The sequence below is a fragment of the Lissotriton helveticus genome, chromosome 1_1 (genome assembly GCF_964261635.1).
Source record: "Lissotriton helveticus chromosome 1_1, aLisHel1.1, whole genome shotgun sequence".
Classification (NCBI taxonomy): Eukaryota; Metazoa; Chordata; class Amphibia; order Caudata; family Salamandridae; genus Lissotriton; species Lissotriton helveticus.
Window position 1 is genome coordinate 1,831,429,463 of NC_136057.1, and position 13,556 is coordinate 1,831,443,018.

Consider the following 13,556-nt stretch of genomic DNA (forward strand, 5'->3'; position numbering starts at 1 on the left):
TGCAGTGAGCTAAAAAACGGTGATGGATCAAGCCCTGATCTTTGGACTGGGTAAGAGTGTTCTGCTTAATTCAGGCACTCTGTTCATCACCACCCCCTTTTGTGAATCATTTTGTCCACCATAAGCGTGGAAGGGTATACTCAGATGTGAGTCCCTTGCTCATTGCACCATCAGGATTCAAGCAAGCCGGGCCGACGAGGCTGAAATGCCAGAAACCGGTCCCCGGTAGCTTGTTTCCTTCCCAGTATAAGAATTGGCTTGGTAGTTTGGTTTGCCCTGTTCCCATCATGCACTGGGACAGGAACAGACTAATTTGCATATAGCCAAGTTCTGAGCTGGGATGGTGCAGTGAGCTAAAAAACGGTGATGGATCAAGCCCTGATCTTTGGACTGGGTAAGAGTGTTCTGCTTAATTCAGGCACTCTGTTCATCACCACCCCCTTTTGTGAATCATTTTGTCCACCATAAGCGTGGAAGGGTATACTCAGATGTGAGTCCCTTGCTCATTGCACCATCAGGATTCAAGCAAGCCGGGCCGACGAGGCTGAAATGCCAGAAACCGGTCCCCGGTAGCTTGTTTCCTTCCCAGTATAAGAATTGGCTTGGTAGTTTGGTTTGCGCTGTTCCCATCATGCACTGGGACAGGAACAGACTAATTTGCATATAGCCAAGTTCTGAGCTGGGATGGTGCAGTGAGCTAAAAAACGGTGATGGATCAAGCCCTGATCTTTGGACTGGGTAAGAGTGTTCTGCTTAATTCAGGCACTCTGTTCATCACCACCCCCTTTTGTGAATCATTTTGTCCACCATAAGCGTGGAAGGGTATACTCAGATGTGAGTCCCTTGCTCATTGCACCATCAGGATTCAAGCAAGCCGGGCCGACGAGGCTGAAATGCCAGAAACCGGTCCCCGGTAGCTTGTTTCCTTCCCAGTATAAGAATTGGCTTGGTAGTTTGGTTTGCCCTGTTCCCATCATGCACTGGGACAGGAACAGACTAATTTGCATATAGCCAAGTTCTGAGCTGGGATGGTGCAGTGAGCTAAAAAACGGTGATGGATCAAGCCCTGATCTTTGGACTGGGTAAGAGTGTTCTGCTTAATTCAGGCACTCTGTTCATCACCACCACCCCCTTTTGTGAATCCTCAAGGAGTGTAGGCACCAATCCCAGGCTAGCGTATTTCCCGCTATTATCAAGGCCAGAGGTAGAAGATGGGGGGGTGCCCTACGCAGTAGCAATTTGTCAGTTCCTCCTTACCGCGTTGCCGATAGCGCCGGTCACCCTCTGACGGACCCAGCTCCTCGTATCTCGTAGGTGGTAGGACGACCTACTCAGCCAGCAATCGGGGGCAGTGGAATCCCCACTAGCACACAGTGGCAGCACACAGTCAAGCGTATCCCCTCTCCTCCTCAGCACAATGTGGGCGAGCCACGTAATTCGTCCCTAGGACGCGCCGTTCACAGCGCAGTGTTTTTTTCACCGGTGCCAGCTGCCATGTTTTCGAGTCCCTGCAGGGCCCTGGTAGCGCTCACTAGTAACCACAATGAAGCGAGAGTTGCAGGGGTTGCAGGCGTTCAGTGCGCAGGCAGGACAAATCTTGTCAGGGCCAGCCATACAGTCACTCACATTGCCGGTAACCGCTTCACGCAGGGCTCACAGCAGTCATCCCTCGCTTCCGCCGCCTCGCTGTCTGCAAGTGATTTTCGCGCCAATTGGGGCCTGCCCTTCTCCTCGGAATCCCCAGCCTAGCGTCGCCAGGCAGGCCGCCCAGCCGCGTAGCCTCCTCCACCGGTCAAGACCGCTGGCGACGGAAGAGCCGCTCCCGTCCAAAGTCCGCCAGCTATCGGCTCCAAAATTGTACCGGAGCTTCAGAGGATCCCCCTTTACAGATGGGAGAAGTTACAGCCCGGTGGAGCGCCGAGAACAGGATAATTGCAGGATCAATGTCGCCGGGATGTGGGAGCCTCACGGAAAGGCGTCCCATTCACAAGTGCGCCACCTAGCGCCCCCCCAAATGGTGGCAAAATTAAAACAAAAATAGGACTAAATCCCCATAGGAATGAATGGGAACAAATAAAAAAATAGCTTAAAAATGTATTAAAAAAATGATCATTTTTTAATGTTTAAAATAAACATATTAATATTGTAAAATATACATTAATTATAATATGTTAAAAAATGTATAATATGAAAATGTATATTAAAAAATATGTTTATAACATTAACTCTTTATTTGCTAATAATATACAAATGTTAAAGTAGTTATGTACTTTCCAAATATGAAAAAATTGTAAATTATTTAACATACTAAATGTTATTGAAATTAAATACAATTTAATATGCTATTTAATAAAACATCATATTTTAAAAAGTACAATCTATATATATATATTACAACTACTGCAAATGTATACATCATTAAATACAAACGTAATAAAATTTCATGAAAAATGTAGACATGTTTTCATTTATAAATATTAAACAACACAATAAATACTGTATATTTATGACAACATTATACTATGTTACTTTACAATGATACATGTATTACAAATAAATGGTGAAATGTTAAACAAATTGTGAAATGCATTTGCACATCAATGTTATAAAATATAATGTGTTAAACTTTTCTAAATATATTTTACAATATTCTAATAAAATATGTAAAACAATAACCAGGTGTATTTATTTGCAATATTGTAATAAACAAAAATAATTCAAATATTATAATTCACTATTATAACTCCGAATACAACTAATGTGAAAGAAAACACTGCATAGTAAACCACATCAAATTACTATTCTAACTCCAAGTCCAATATAACTCAGGGAAAGTGCTGGACAGTATACCATAATATTTTACTATTCTAACTACAAGTCCAGTATAACTCAGGGAAAGTGTTGGACAGTAAACCATAATAAAATACTATTCTAACTCCAAATCTAATATAAATCAGGGAAAGTGCTGGACAGTAAACCACAATAAAATACTATTCTAACTCCAAATCTAATATAACTCAGGGAAAGTGCTGGACAGGAAACCATAATCATTTACTATTCTAACTCCAAGTCCAATATAATACAGGGAAAATGCTGGACATTAAACCATAATAAAATACTATTCTAACTCCAAATATAATATAACTCAGGGAAAGTGCTGGACAGTAAACCATAATAATTTACTATTGTAACTCAAAATCTATTATAACTCAGGGAAAGTGCTGGACAGTAAACCATAATAATTTACTATTCTAAATCCTAAAATCTAATACACACTATTTCATCCATACTCTTAACAAATATATCTCTTTCTAAAAATATATATTAAATAAAAAATTGTTTTTACACAGTAACACTACACAAATTAAATAAAGATTCAAAAATATTAACTATCGATATTTTTTGTAATAACATTTTACAAATATTAGAATTTGTAACAAATACCTTTCTTATTATTCATAAAAAAATAAGAATATAAATATATACAAACATAAGATATATAATTTAAAAATAAAATATTAAAATACATTTACACATACTTTTTATTATAAATATTTATCAACGTTTGATTATTATAATTTCTTTTAATATGAAATTTAATTTATATATATATATATATATATATATATATATATATATATATATCAAAACTGGTACAATTCAAATAATTTAGTAATTAAGATTTATATTTAATATTTACATTTAAAATCTTAAAAATAAATACATTTTAAATTATTACATGTTTTACCATTTTTTATTTTATTTCAAAATATATTTTACATGTAAAAAAACATATTTTCAGCAAATTTGAAATTTTTAGTTTGAAACTTTGAATTTCTACATTTAAATAGTTTTTAACTTCTAATTTTAAATATTTCAGAAACTTTTCACACCACATTTTTAAATAACTACCCACCTTTATCCCCTATAAACGCAACATCCTCCCCTAAATAATATACACATTTTAACAATATATAACATACATTTGTAAAATTGGAAATTTCCAATTTTAAATTTCGACATTTCATATTTTTTTACTTCTAATTTTAACAATTTCTTAAATTTTAAACAACATTTTTAAATAACTACCCACCCTTATCCCCTATAAACCCAACAACCCACTCCTAAAATAATAACTAATATTCAAATTTAACATAAAAGTGTATTTAACATTTTTAAATTAATACCCACCCTTATCCCCTATAAAATAAACCTCCCGCTCCTAAAAATTAATCTAAAATTAAAAAATAATTAGAAAATTACACATTCTTTCCATTAAAACATTAAAAATGTAAAAAACATAACTTAAAATAACTATTAAACAAATAAAAAAACTCCCTTATAAAAATGTTGATATAATTTACATCGATATTTATTTAAACTATATTTATTGCATTGATATTTCACAATGTCTATATCTCTGCACAACTAAAAAATTGATATTTCCAACATCGATATTTATAACATCAATATTTAACACAGACAACATTATTACTTCGATATTTCTGTTTCTCAACATTTCCCCATCAATATTCTTGATCTACACAATAGCTAATGCCCTTTCATATTACATCATTTATACCACATTAAAACCTAGCATTCATAGCAACACCCTTAACATCTCAAATTACATCACTTATGAGAACACTGTGCATGTTAGCAGGGCAAGTTATAGTTCACATAGCCTGGCTAGCGGGTGTGGTAGAGTACAGTGGAGGAGAGTGGAATGGCAGAGAGTGGATTGACGTGTCATAGAGTGGAGTGGCATGTCTTAGTGTGGAGTGGCGTGTCATGGAGTTTGTTAGAGTTGAGCTGCATAGAGTGGTGAAGAGTGGAGTGGGATAGAGTAGAGTGGCATGTCATGGAGTAGATTGTCAGTGAGGGAGTGCCGTTGAGTGACAGAGTGCAAAAGAGTGTTGTGGAGTGTCGTAGGGTCAAGTTGAGTGTGACAGAGTGGAGCAGCATAGAGTGTCGTAGAGCTGAGTCGCATAGAGTGGCGCTAAGTGCACTGTTGTAGCATGGAGTACTGGAGCAGTGTGTCATAGAGTAGACGAGTAAAGTGGCATTAAGTATAGTATAGATTGGCTTGGAGTACAGTGGAGAGACGTAAAGTGGAGTAGAGTGTCAGACAGGAGTAGAGTGGCATACAGTGGAATGGCATCGTGTTGCAGAGTGTCATGGCATAGAGTTGAGTGGTATGTCATAGAGTGACATGTTGTACAGTGTCTTAGAGTGGAGTAGTGTATAGTGGTGTGTCGTAGATTGGTGTAGAATGGAGGGGCATTGAGTGGAGTAGAGTGTTCTACAGTGGCATGGAGTGGAGTGGCGTGGAGTGGCATTTCACGGAGTGTCTTTTGTCATATATATTTTTTTATTTCAGTAGGTACTGCAGTACTTTCTAGGGAATTTCGCAAAAGTACAATACATGGAAAACTTTAAAAAATATATATCAATCAATAGAAATAGTTTGTCGTAGCTTTAAAGTATTTCCTACACTTACTCCTGTGTTCCTATACATTACAAAAAAAAGTAATACGCTATATTTCACATAAAAACACAGAACTAAGGCAAAGTGTGGTCTAAACAATAAGGCTGCCTTTTCATTTTGTAAGGGCTTTCATTAACCAATCCTATTGCGTTTCGTTATCACCAGGTACCGCGGTATACCATGGTCCAATATTTCACCAAGTTTTTTTTCCTTATTACTTAAAAACAATTAAACCAATTTAAATCAAATAATAAAAAGGACCCTTTCCGCACCTTAATCAATATTCCTGCCAAATTTCATGAGTTCTGCCATTTTGCCTCTACATCTGTTTATAAAAAACAGGTAAAATGCATGATGGAACATTTATTGGGGTGCCCCCCCCTTTTTAGGTTTCGCTGAGCGAACGCGCATGAGTTGTCAGCAAGACTTAAGTAAGGACTCTCAAAAATGCACCCAAAGGTGGATTGCCTACAGTGCATGTGTGCGAGCTCGTGCACATCGCACACTATTTGCCTCTCTCCTCACTCATTCTGGTTTGCTTGCAGCCGGCATCAGACTTCAAAGGAATCCGCTCCCCCGCCCCCGACGCCGTTTCTGGCTTTGCTCGCTGAAGGCCCAAGATCACACCCAATTAAACAGCCGAGGTAATGTGCCTATAAATTATATTGTTGCTTCCTGCTACTTTGTTGTCACCTCCTCTTTCATCATTGGATCCCAGTCTTTTGCTATCTAGATGTTCTAAAATAGACATGAAAGGTTTAGTTATGTCCTGATTAGGGTCACTTTTGGAAAGTCTTACAGAAACTACACTGTACGCATTCCTACCCGTTCTGGTCTTGTTTCTTAGAGGTTTATGGTGCTGTTCATTCACACTTGCCAGAGATGCCGAAAGAGCTCTTTTGAGCTTCTCATTTAATTATGTGCTAAGAAATGTTTTATTGTATACTATACTGTGACACCACCCACCACCACCATGTCCACTACCACCACGTCCACAATCACCACCACCGCATCCACATCTACTACATCCACCACATCCACCACCACCACTTCCATCACCACCAATACCACCACCACATCCACCACCACGTCCACCACCACCACGTCCACAATCACTACCTCCACCAATACATCCACTACCACCACGTCCACCATCACCACCTTCACCACCACCAATACATCCACCACCACTACGTCCACCACCACCATGTCCACCACCACATCCACCACCACCCACCTCCACCAACACATCCACGTCCACCACCACCACCACGTCCACCACCACTACATCCACCACCATGTCCCCCACATCCACCCCCACCACATCCACCACCATATTCACCACATCCACCACCACTACCACCACGTCCACCACCACATCATCCACCACCACAACGTCATACTTCACAAAGAAAAAAGGGTTTTGTTCACAGGGAATACTTGCGCTCCGCTAAGTTTTTGACTACCTGTATGGTTGAGAATTTAAGTTGGTGGTGCCACAAGAAAAAGGGGAAACCCTCCGAACCCTTCAACAGGTATTGTAACACAACACCTGATAATTGCAGAAACCGAATTCCTTATGCACACACAATAGTAATTCAAATACAAAGTATTATAAACATTAGTCAATTCAATATGATCATAGAATTAATTTCCACTTCTTCTTGTATGAGCAATTTTTCTTTTATTGCTCAAGCAAATTCACACCAGCCGACACGTGTTTCGTCAGAGTTCAGATTGCTCTGACTCTTCAGGGCTGGAAGTAAAACAAACGAAATATCCATAGTACTGATAATTCTGTTGAACAGCTTAGTATACTAAATGATTTTACATGTGAGTGGCAACACTTAAAAGAAAAATCTTGAAGCTGCGATGCAACATTATCTACGACACATTCACGGTCGATTAAAACACGAGGGGTTTTGAGAAAAGTAGTTCAATCAATGTACAAAAACAGAACACAAAATTATGGTCCGAAATATTTTAAAGAAAATTACCATATTCGTACATTGCACTCGTGTAAGCAACGTGCACATGCATAAAGAAAGGTGAAAAGAAGTGGCCAAAAACACGACGCGTCATTACACATAATGCGTAGTAAATTATCACTGTTTGATCTTATACATCGGTATAACGTAGAGCAACCCCAATTGAAATTGCCTAACACAATGCATGTCCAACATACTGTTGTAATGCAACATTGTCTGCAACACATTCGTGGTCGATTAAAACACGGGGGGTTTTGAGAAAACTAGTTTCAAACAATGTACAAAAACAGAACGCAAAATTATGGTCCGAAATATGTTAAAGAAAAAAATATATCATACTGGTACAGTGCACTCGTGTAAGTGGCGTGCACATGCATGGAGAAAGGTGAAAAGAAGTGGTCAACACCACGACGCGTCATTGCACATAATGCTTAAGAATTATAGCTGTATAAGGAGGAACAACCACATTTGAAATTGCCTAGGACAATGCCTGTAAATCGTAAGGTTATGCATCAATATTTTGCTCATAATAGTGAAACTACAAAGAAAAGCTGAGAAAATCTTTTCTGAAGGTCAAATCACCCGAAGAGAGAGAAGAAGACCCTCCACCTGGAAACTAATAAGCCATAATGAAGGTGTCTAGTAATAACGAGGGCCAAAACCCTACCTTTCTTGTAATAATGGCGTGTGTTGTAATTCCTATAAGGAATGATAAATCCAGGTAAAAATCTCAATGTGACTGGTGTTGGAGATAAAAATGTCAAAAAGCCGAACCAATTCGTTTGAAAAAAAACAACGAAACTTACCGCTTAACCAGTGATAATTCCAACCCGGTAAGGGTGTCTTGTGTGGTCACTTGTGCCTAGTTCTTCACTCGCTTCATCCTATATGGTTGAAGGTAACCCGCAGTGGTATGTACAAAAAATGGAAATAAAAAGACCTATGATCAATCTGATCTTACTGTTAAATCATATCCTAGTTTGCTTTGTAGTTTAGAAACTAATAGTCGACAAAACCCCAACTTGAGCAATGTTATACTAAGATAGAATTTCCTGGCAGGTCTTCGGTCACCAATTATCCCTATCTGGTTGCTCGAAACTAATGTTTGTACAATTTTGTATCCTTTCTGTTTACGCGAATCAATCAAATTCACCTCAAAAAACTTTCAAACCCTTAATAGTTGCAAAAGGCAAATTATTCTCAACATACACTATCCGATACGGTTAACATACGGGGTACACCCAATGAGACCCCTGAGTTTGGTTGAAAAAACTACGCCATGCTCACCTCAGTTAAGATGAGTAACAAATTCAAATTGCCGTATTAAATTGCACGGGCGGAACAGGATCGGTCTTTGTAATCCAAACGTCAATTTCTAGAGAAATCATGTAAAAAATATTCATGTCCCAGTAAGTGTTGCTAGCTTACATTAGTGTAAAGTGAAAAAACCACTGTAAGAAACCGTATGCTTACTTAATAGCTAGATTCCTGTCTCAGCGCTATAAATCTCGTATCAATAAGGTTCGTAACAATGACAACCCGTAAAGTCCGAATGTCCCTGGATCTGAAAATATTAAAAACAATGATTCAACCCCTAGCTACTCTCTACGTTCACAGAATTACATAATGTCTCAGCGCACTAGTTACTACGATACCTCCTCTTCTGTCCGGCCGCGGATCCGGCATCTCACAAACAATGATGTAGGTAGAATGCGGAAGAGACAGTTGTACCGCGTGAAATTTAAAGGCAAACTCCTCCCCAGTCGGCGAAGGCTAGACCGTAAACGCTAGCTTCCGGTTCAACGAAAATTCAGCAGACCGGAAGAGAATAAAATACGTAGTTGTTCCGACTCCACTTGCGTTTCGTTAAACGCGTGTTTTTGGAAAAAAGGAAAAAATCAACGATATGTTAAAATAGATGAAAGGCATGAGCCGACCTCCGTTTCTATAATTATGCGGAGTGTGGAAAACGAAAAGACGTCTCCATTATAAATCAAAAAGAAAGGGGGGTGTAATTCACGATTCATATACTTGTAAATAAAACAATTAAGTAGTGGGAGATGGGGGGCGTGGCTAGCGGCCGATGCAGGCAGCAGCAGCTTAGCGAGGCTCCCGGCCCTTGCCCCGATTATCCGCAATTTATCCGGCATTTCACGCGGAATCCCCGTGAAAATCGGGTCGATTCCGCATCTATAGTCGGTGCCTGCCCAGGGTGCGAGACGGGCGCGCAGACCGACCACAACGGGTGCTGCGAGCTTTATGGAGCCTGAGAGGGCGATGGACAAGATGGCGGCGTGACGGCTCCGAGGACGCCGGACAGTCGCCGGAGGGGACCCGGGGCGCTGCTGACCGTGATCGACAGCCTTGAGAGGCGAGGGGCTACCCCGAGAAGCGACCTGGCGGCGGCGGACTGAGTGAGGGCGAGTGCGGCGCTGCGGTGCCCAGTGGTGGCTGGGATCCGGGGGTGCCCGAAACTCGAGGCCCCGGCTTCTGGGCCCACGCCCCCTCCGACATTGGCGCCTCGGCGCTCACAAGCGAACAACGTGCGGGACCCCCCGGGGGGGCAGTGGAGGTGCAGCCGAGCCTAGGACATAGGCGGGTCATCGCCACAGACCAGCAGGGGCACGGGAGCGGCAGCGACAGCGGACGGCTGGGGGCCCTGAAGGGATGTGACCAACTGGGTAGTGCGGTGCACGAGACCTGCCCGGAGACCCAGCCGCATCACCTCGTGGTACCTGGGGGGGTGCCCAGTTGGCTCCATTCAGGCACTACTGGACTGGGTGACGCGCCCCTGAGCCTGTGTTTGGACCCACCCGCTCTACCAACCCACCCCGTTGCGCGGCTTCCGGGGGCGCCTACAGTGGACATTGGCGCCCCACGCCCACCTGGAAAGACACCCAGCGCTGCATTGCTTGTCGGAACAATACTCCTGCAGTGAAGTGTATTAGTGGTTGTGCACTTCGTCGCCTCGGCGGCTCTGTGCCCGGCGAGGGGCTGCGAGGCCTCCGCATAGCAGGGACGTGGCGACTGGCTGACGGCCTTGGGTCGTTCTGGTGCGCGGCCTAGTTGGTGAATGGCAGCGGGGACTGACTACTCCACTTCCTAGACGACGACCCGCTCCCCCACGGGGGGATCCACTCCCACAGGCGCACGAGAGTGCACGCACGGAAACCCGGTACGCTGACTACTGGCAAGGCGGCCCACGGTGTGAGGGGGACCACGGGAGAACAATATCTGGGTGCGGAGTGGGACCCGGGCCTGACCGGCAGCGGCGACCAGGACAAAACAGAGCCGCATCGAGGTGAAGGACACCCACAGGCACCCTCCCCCGCGTCCTGGAGGGGGACGTGCGCAAGTGCAGCGGCGGGATCCCTGAAGCAAAGCTGCCACTGACGGCGAGTGATTCTCGTCCACGCAGGTCGCAGGCCGCAACTGCCTAGCAGGAGTCGTCTTTCACTGGAAGTAGAAACCTGACATCCAGCAGAGTGGACTGTATATCGCGACCAGCTCACGTTAGCCTGGAGGTTCATCCGGAAGACACATGGGGAAACCGAGAGGTCCGAAGGGTGAGGGGGGACCGGCCACTGAGGCCCCAGACACCATGCAACAACCCCAGTCAGAGCTGATAGCGATGCAAGACAAAATCCTAGAAGCTATAGCAGCCACAAGGAACGCTCTGCAACAAGACATTGCACAAGTATCAACGGGCCTGGGGCTCCTGAGGGCGGACCATGGGAAGCTGGCCGACAGGGTCAAAGACGCGGAAAAACCCTGAAAGACATAGTGCCGGAACAAAAAGCTTTGGAAGGGAAACTTACAGACGCCCTGGACCGCATCCAAACACTGGAAAGGAGAGCGGAAGATGCAGAAAATCGAAGCCGGCGCAACAATGTACGCCTCGTGGGCCTTCCGGAGAAAAAGGAGGGGACGGACATGCTGAGTTACGTGGACAATTGGCTACGGACAGTGGTGGCACCGGAGGGTCTGTCCCCATTCTTCACTTTGGAGCGAGCACATCGTGTACCTGCGCGCCCCCCGAAACCGGGGCTCCCCCCACGACCGGTGGTAATTAAAGTGCTCCACTACAGGGACAGAGACTGGCTTCTGCAACGAGCGAGGGACACAGGACCATTCCAAGTTGATAAGAGCAAAGTCACGTTGTTCCCGGACTACACCTTCGAAACTCAAAAACAACGAGCTTCGTTCCTGTCCATTAAAAAAGAACTACGAGCGGAGGGACTGCAATATTCGCTGCTGTTCCCGGCAAGGCTCCGAATCTCATTGGATGGGAAGGCACTGTTCTTTACGTCTTCGGCAGATGCTTGGGCCTGGTGGGACTCCTACAAGGCCGGAACGGATGGGGCCCGCTACAGGGCTGAGGAGGAGTTCCAACAGGGCTCGGTACGAAGATCCAAGAGGCTTCGGAAACGTGGCCAACACCGGAAAAAGCCGACGGAATCCCAGACGGAAGTGGAGCGGAAAGCAGCACTGCAAGCGGTGAAGGAGGTCTCGGGCATGGAATCACCACGGCGGGGAGGGGAATCGAACTCGGAGGACAAAAGAACGGGGTCGGAAACTGAGCTGTCGGAGGTGGACAGCACGAGGGGCCCGACAGTAACGCCACAAACAGCAGAGGAAGTCTTCGGCAGCTAAATCTTGTACCAGGGGAGGGCTGGCGGCAACAAGCAGGCTGAAATGGCGTGCCCAACCACTGGAGCAGGCGGACGTAAGACTGGCCAATCGTGAGTTTGGATGCATATTGAGGGGCGGGGGGGAATGGGGGGCCACTTTCATCGAAGGAGCTAGTTCACGCGCCCAGAGGCCCTTAAGGCCACCGCAGTACAGACTGTGGAGTAGACAGTTCTGAGAGCACTTTGCTCAATTGTTTGGACGGGGGTAACTCTTTGTAGTTAGGTCCTGTTCTAGGGGGGGAGGATGTCTGGAGAAGTTGGGGTAACTCAGGACAGGGGTGGGGGAAGGGGGAGAGGGGCGGCGCAGGGAAGGGTCAGGAGGCGAAGGGGGGGTGGCGGAATTGTTGGGGATGGGGGACGAAGGGGCCATTACTGGTGTCTGGCCGCAAGTGGACAGGGCTCTCAGCCGACAATGCCGAGATAATGGATAGTGTGGGATCATTAAAATGTGTGTCCTGGAACGTGCGGGGTCTGAACTCAATGACTAAAAGGCACAAAGTTCATTCCTACTTGGTCCGCAGGGGGGTTCATATTGCCTTCCTGCAGGAGACTCATCTAACTAAAAAGGAAGGGGCCGCACTACAAAGGAGGTGGAGGGGTCACCTATTCTACACCACATATTCAGCGTTTGCCAGGGGGGTGCTGGTCTGGATTAGGGCCGGGGTCCCCTTCCAAATCACTAAGCACACTGTAGACCCGGAGGGGAGATTTGTCGCTGTTGAGGGATTACTCAGGGGCCGGGACATAGCACTATGCAGCGTTTATGCACCGAACACCGAGCAGGCAGCTTACTTCACCAAACTCTCCAAGCACTTAGCTACCTACTTCGCCGGCCCTATATTGATGGGGGGAGACCTCAACTCTATTGAGGACACCACTTTAGATAGATCGCACCCACCACTACACGCTTCCCCAGTGCATAGATTGGCGAAACATAGACTGAAGTGGCAGGAGCAGTGGGACTTAACTGATGTGTGGCGCATGCAACACCCTGCTGAGAGGGACTATTCTTTTTACTCCGGCATGCACGACCTCCACGTCCGCATAGACGCATTCCTATGCTCCCAACAAGTGCTACCGATGGTTGCCCGTACGGAATACTTAACACGCACGATATCAGATCATAACCCCCTACTACTTACACTAGCCTGGATGAATGTGATAGCACCGATCCCGACATGGCGGCTCCGACCGGACACGTTGGATGACCCGCCGTTCAGTGCGGACTTAGAGCTCAGAATCACCCAGTACTTTACGGAGAACGAGGGGACTACCTCCTCACGAGCCGCCGAATGGAACGCATTCAAGGTGGTGGTGAGGGGTCATTGTATAGGGAAATTTGCGGGTGCACGACGAATGTTGGTAGAGGACTTGGACAAGGCTGAACGG

At 44.8% G+C, this 13,556-nt stretch overlaps 1 long non-coding RNA gene across 1 annotated transcript in view; it reads left to right on the plus strand.

Annotated features, from left to right (window-relative positions):
* LOC144774972 (uncharacterized) overlaps window positions 1-6,132 on the plus strand; it is a 37,359-nt gene extending 31,227 nt beyond the window's left edge. The window contains exon 3 of the long non-coding RNA XR_013600542.1: window positions 6,034-6,132. This is a non-coding gene — a long non-coding RNA (uncharacterized LOC144774972). The remainder of the gene's footprint in view (window positions 1-6,033) is intronic.
* Window positions 6,133-13,556: the final 7,424 nt, after the last annotated feature.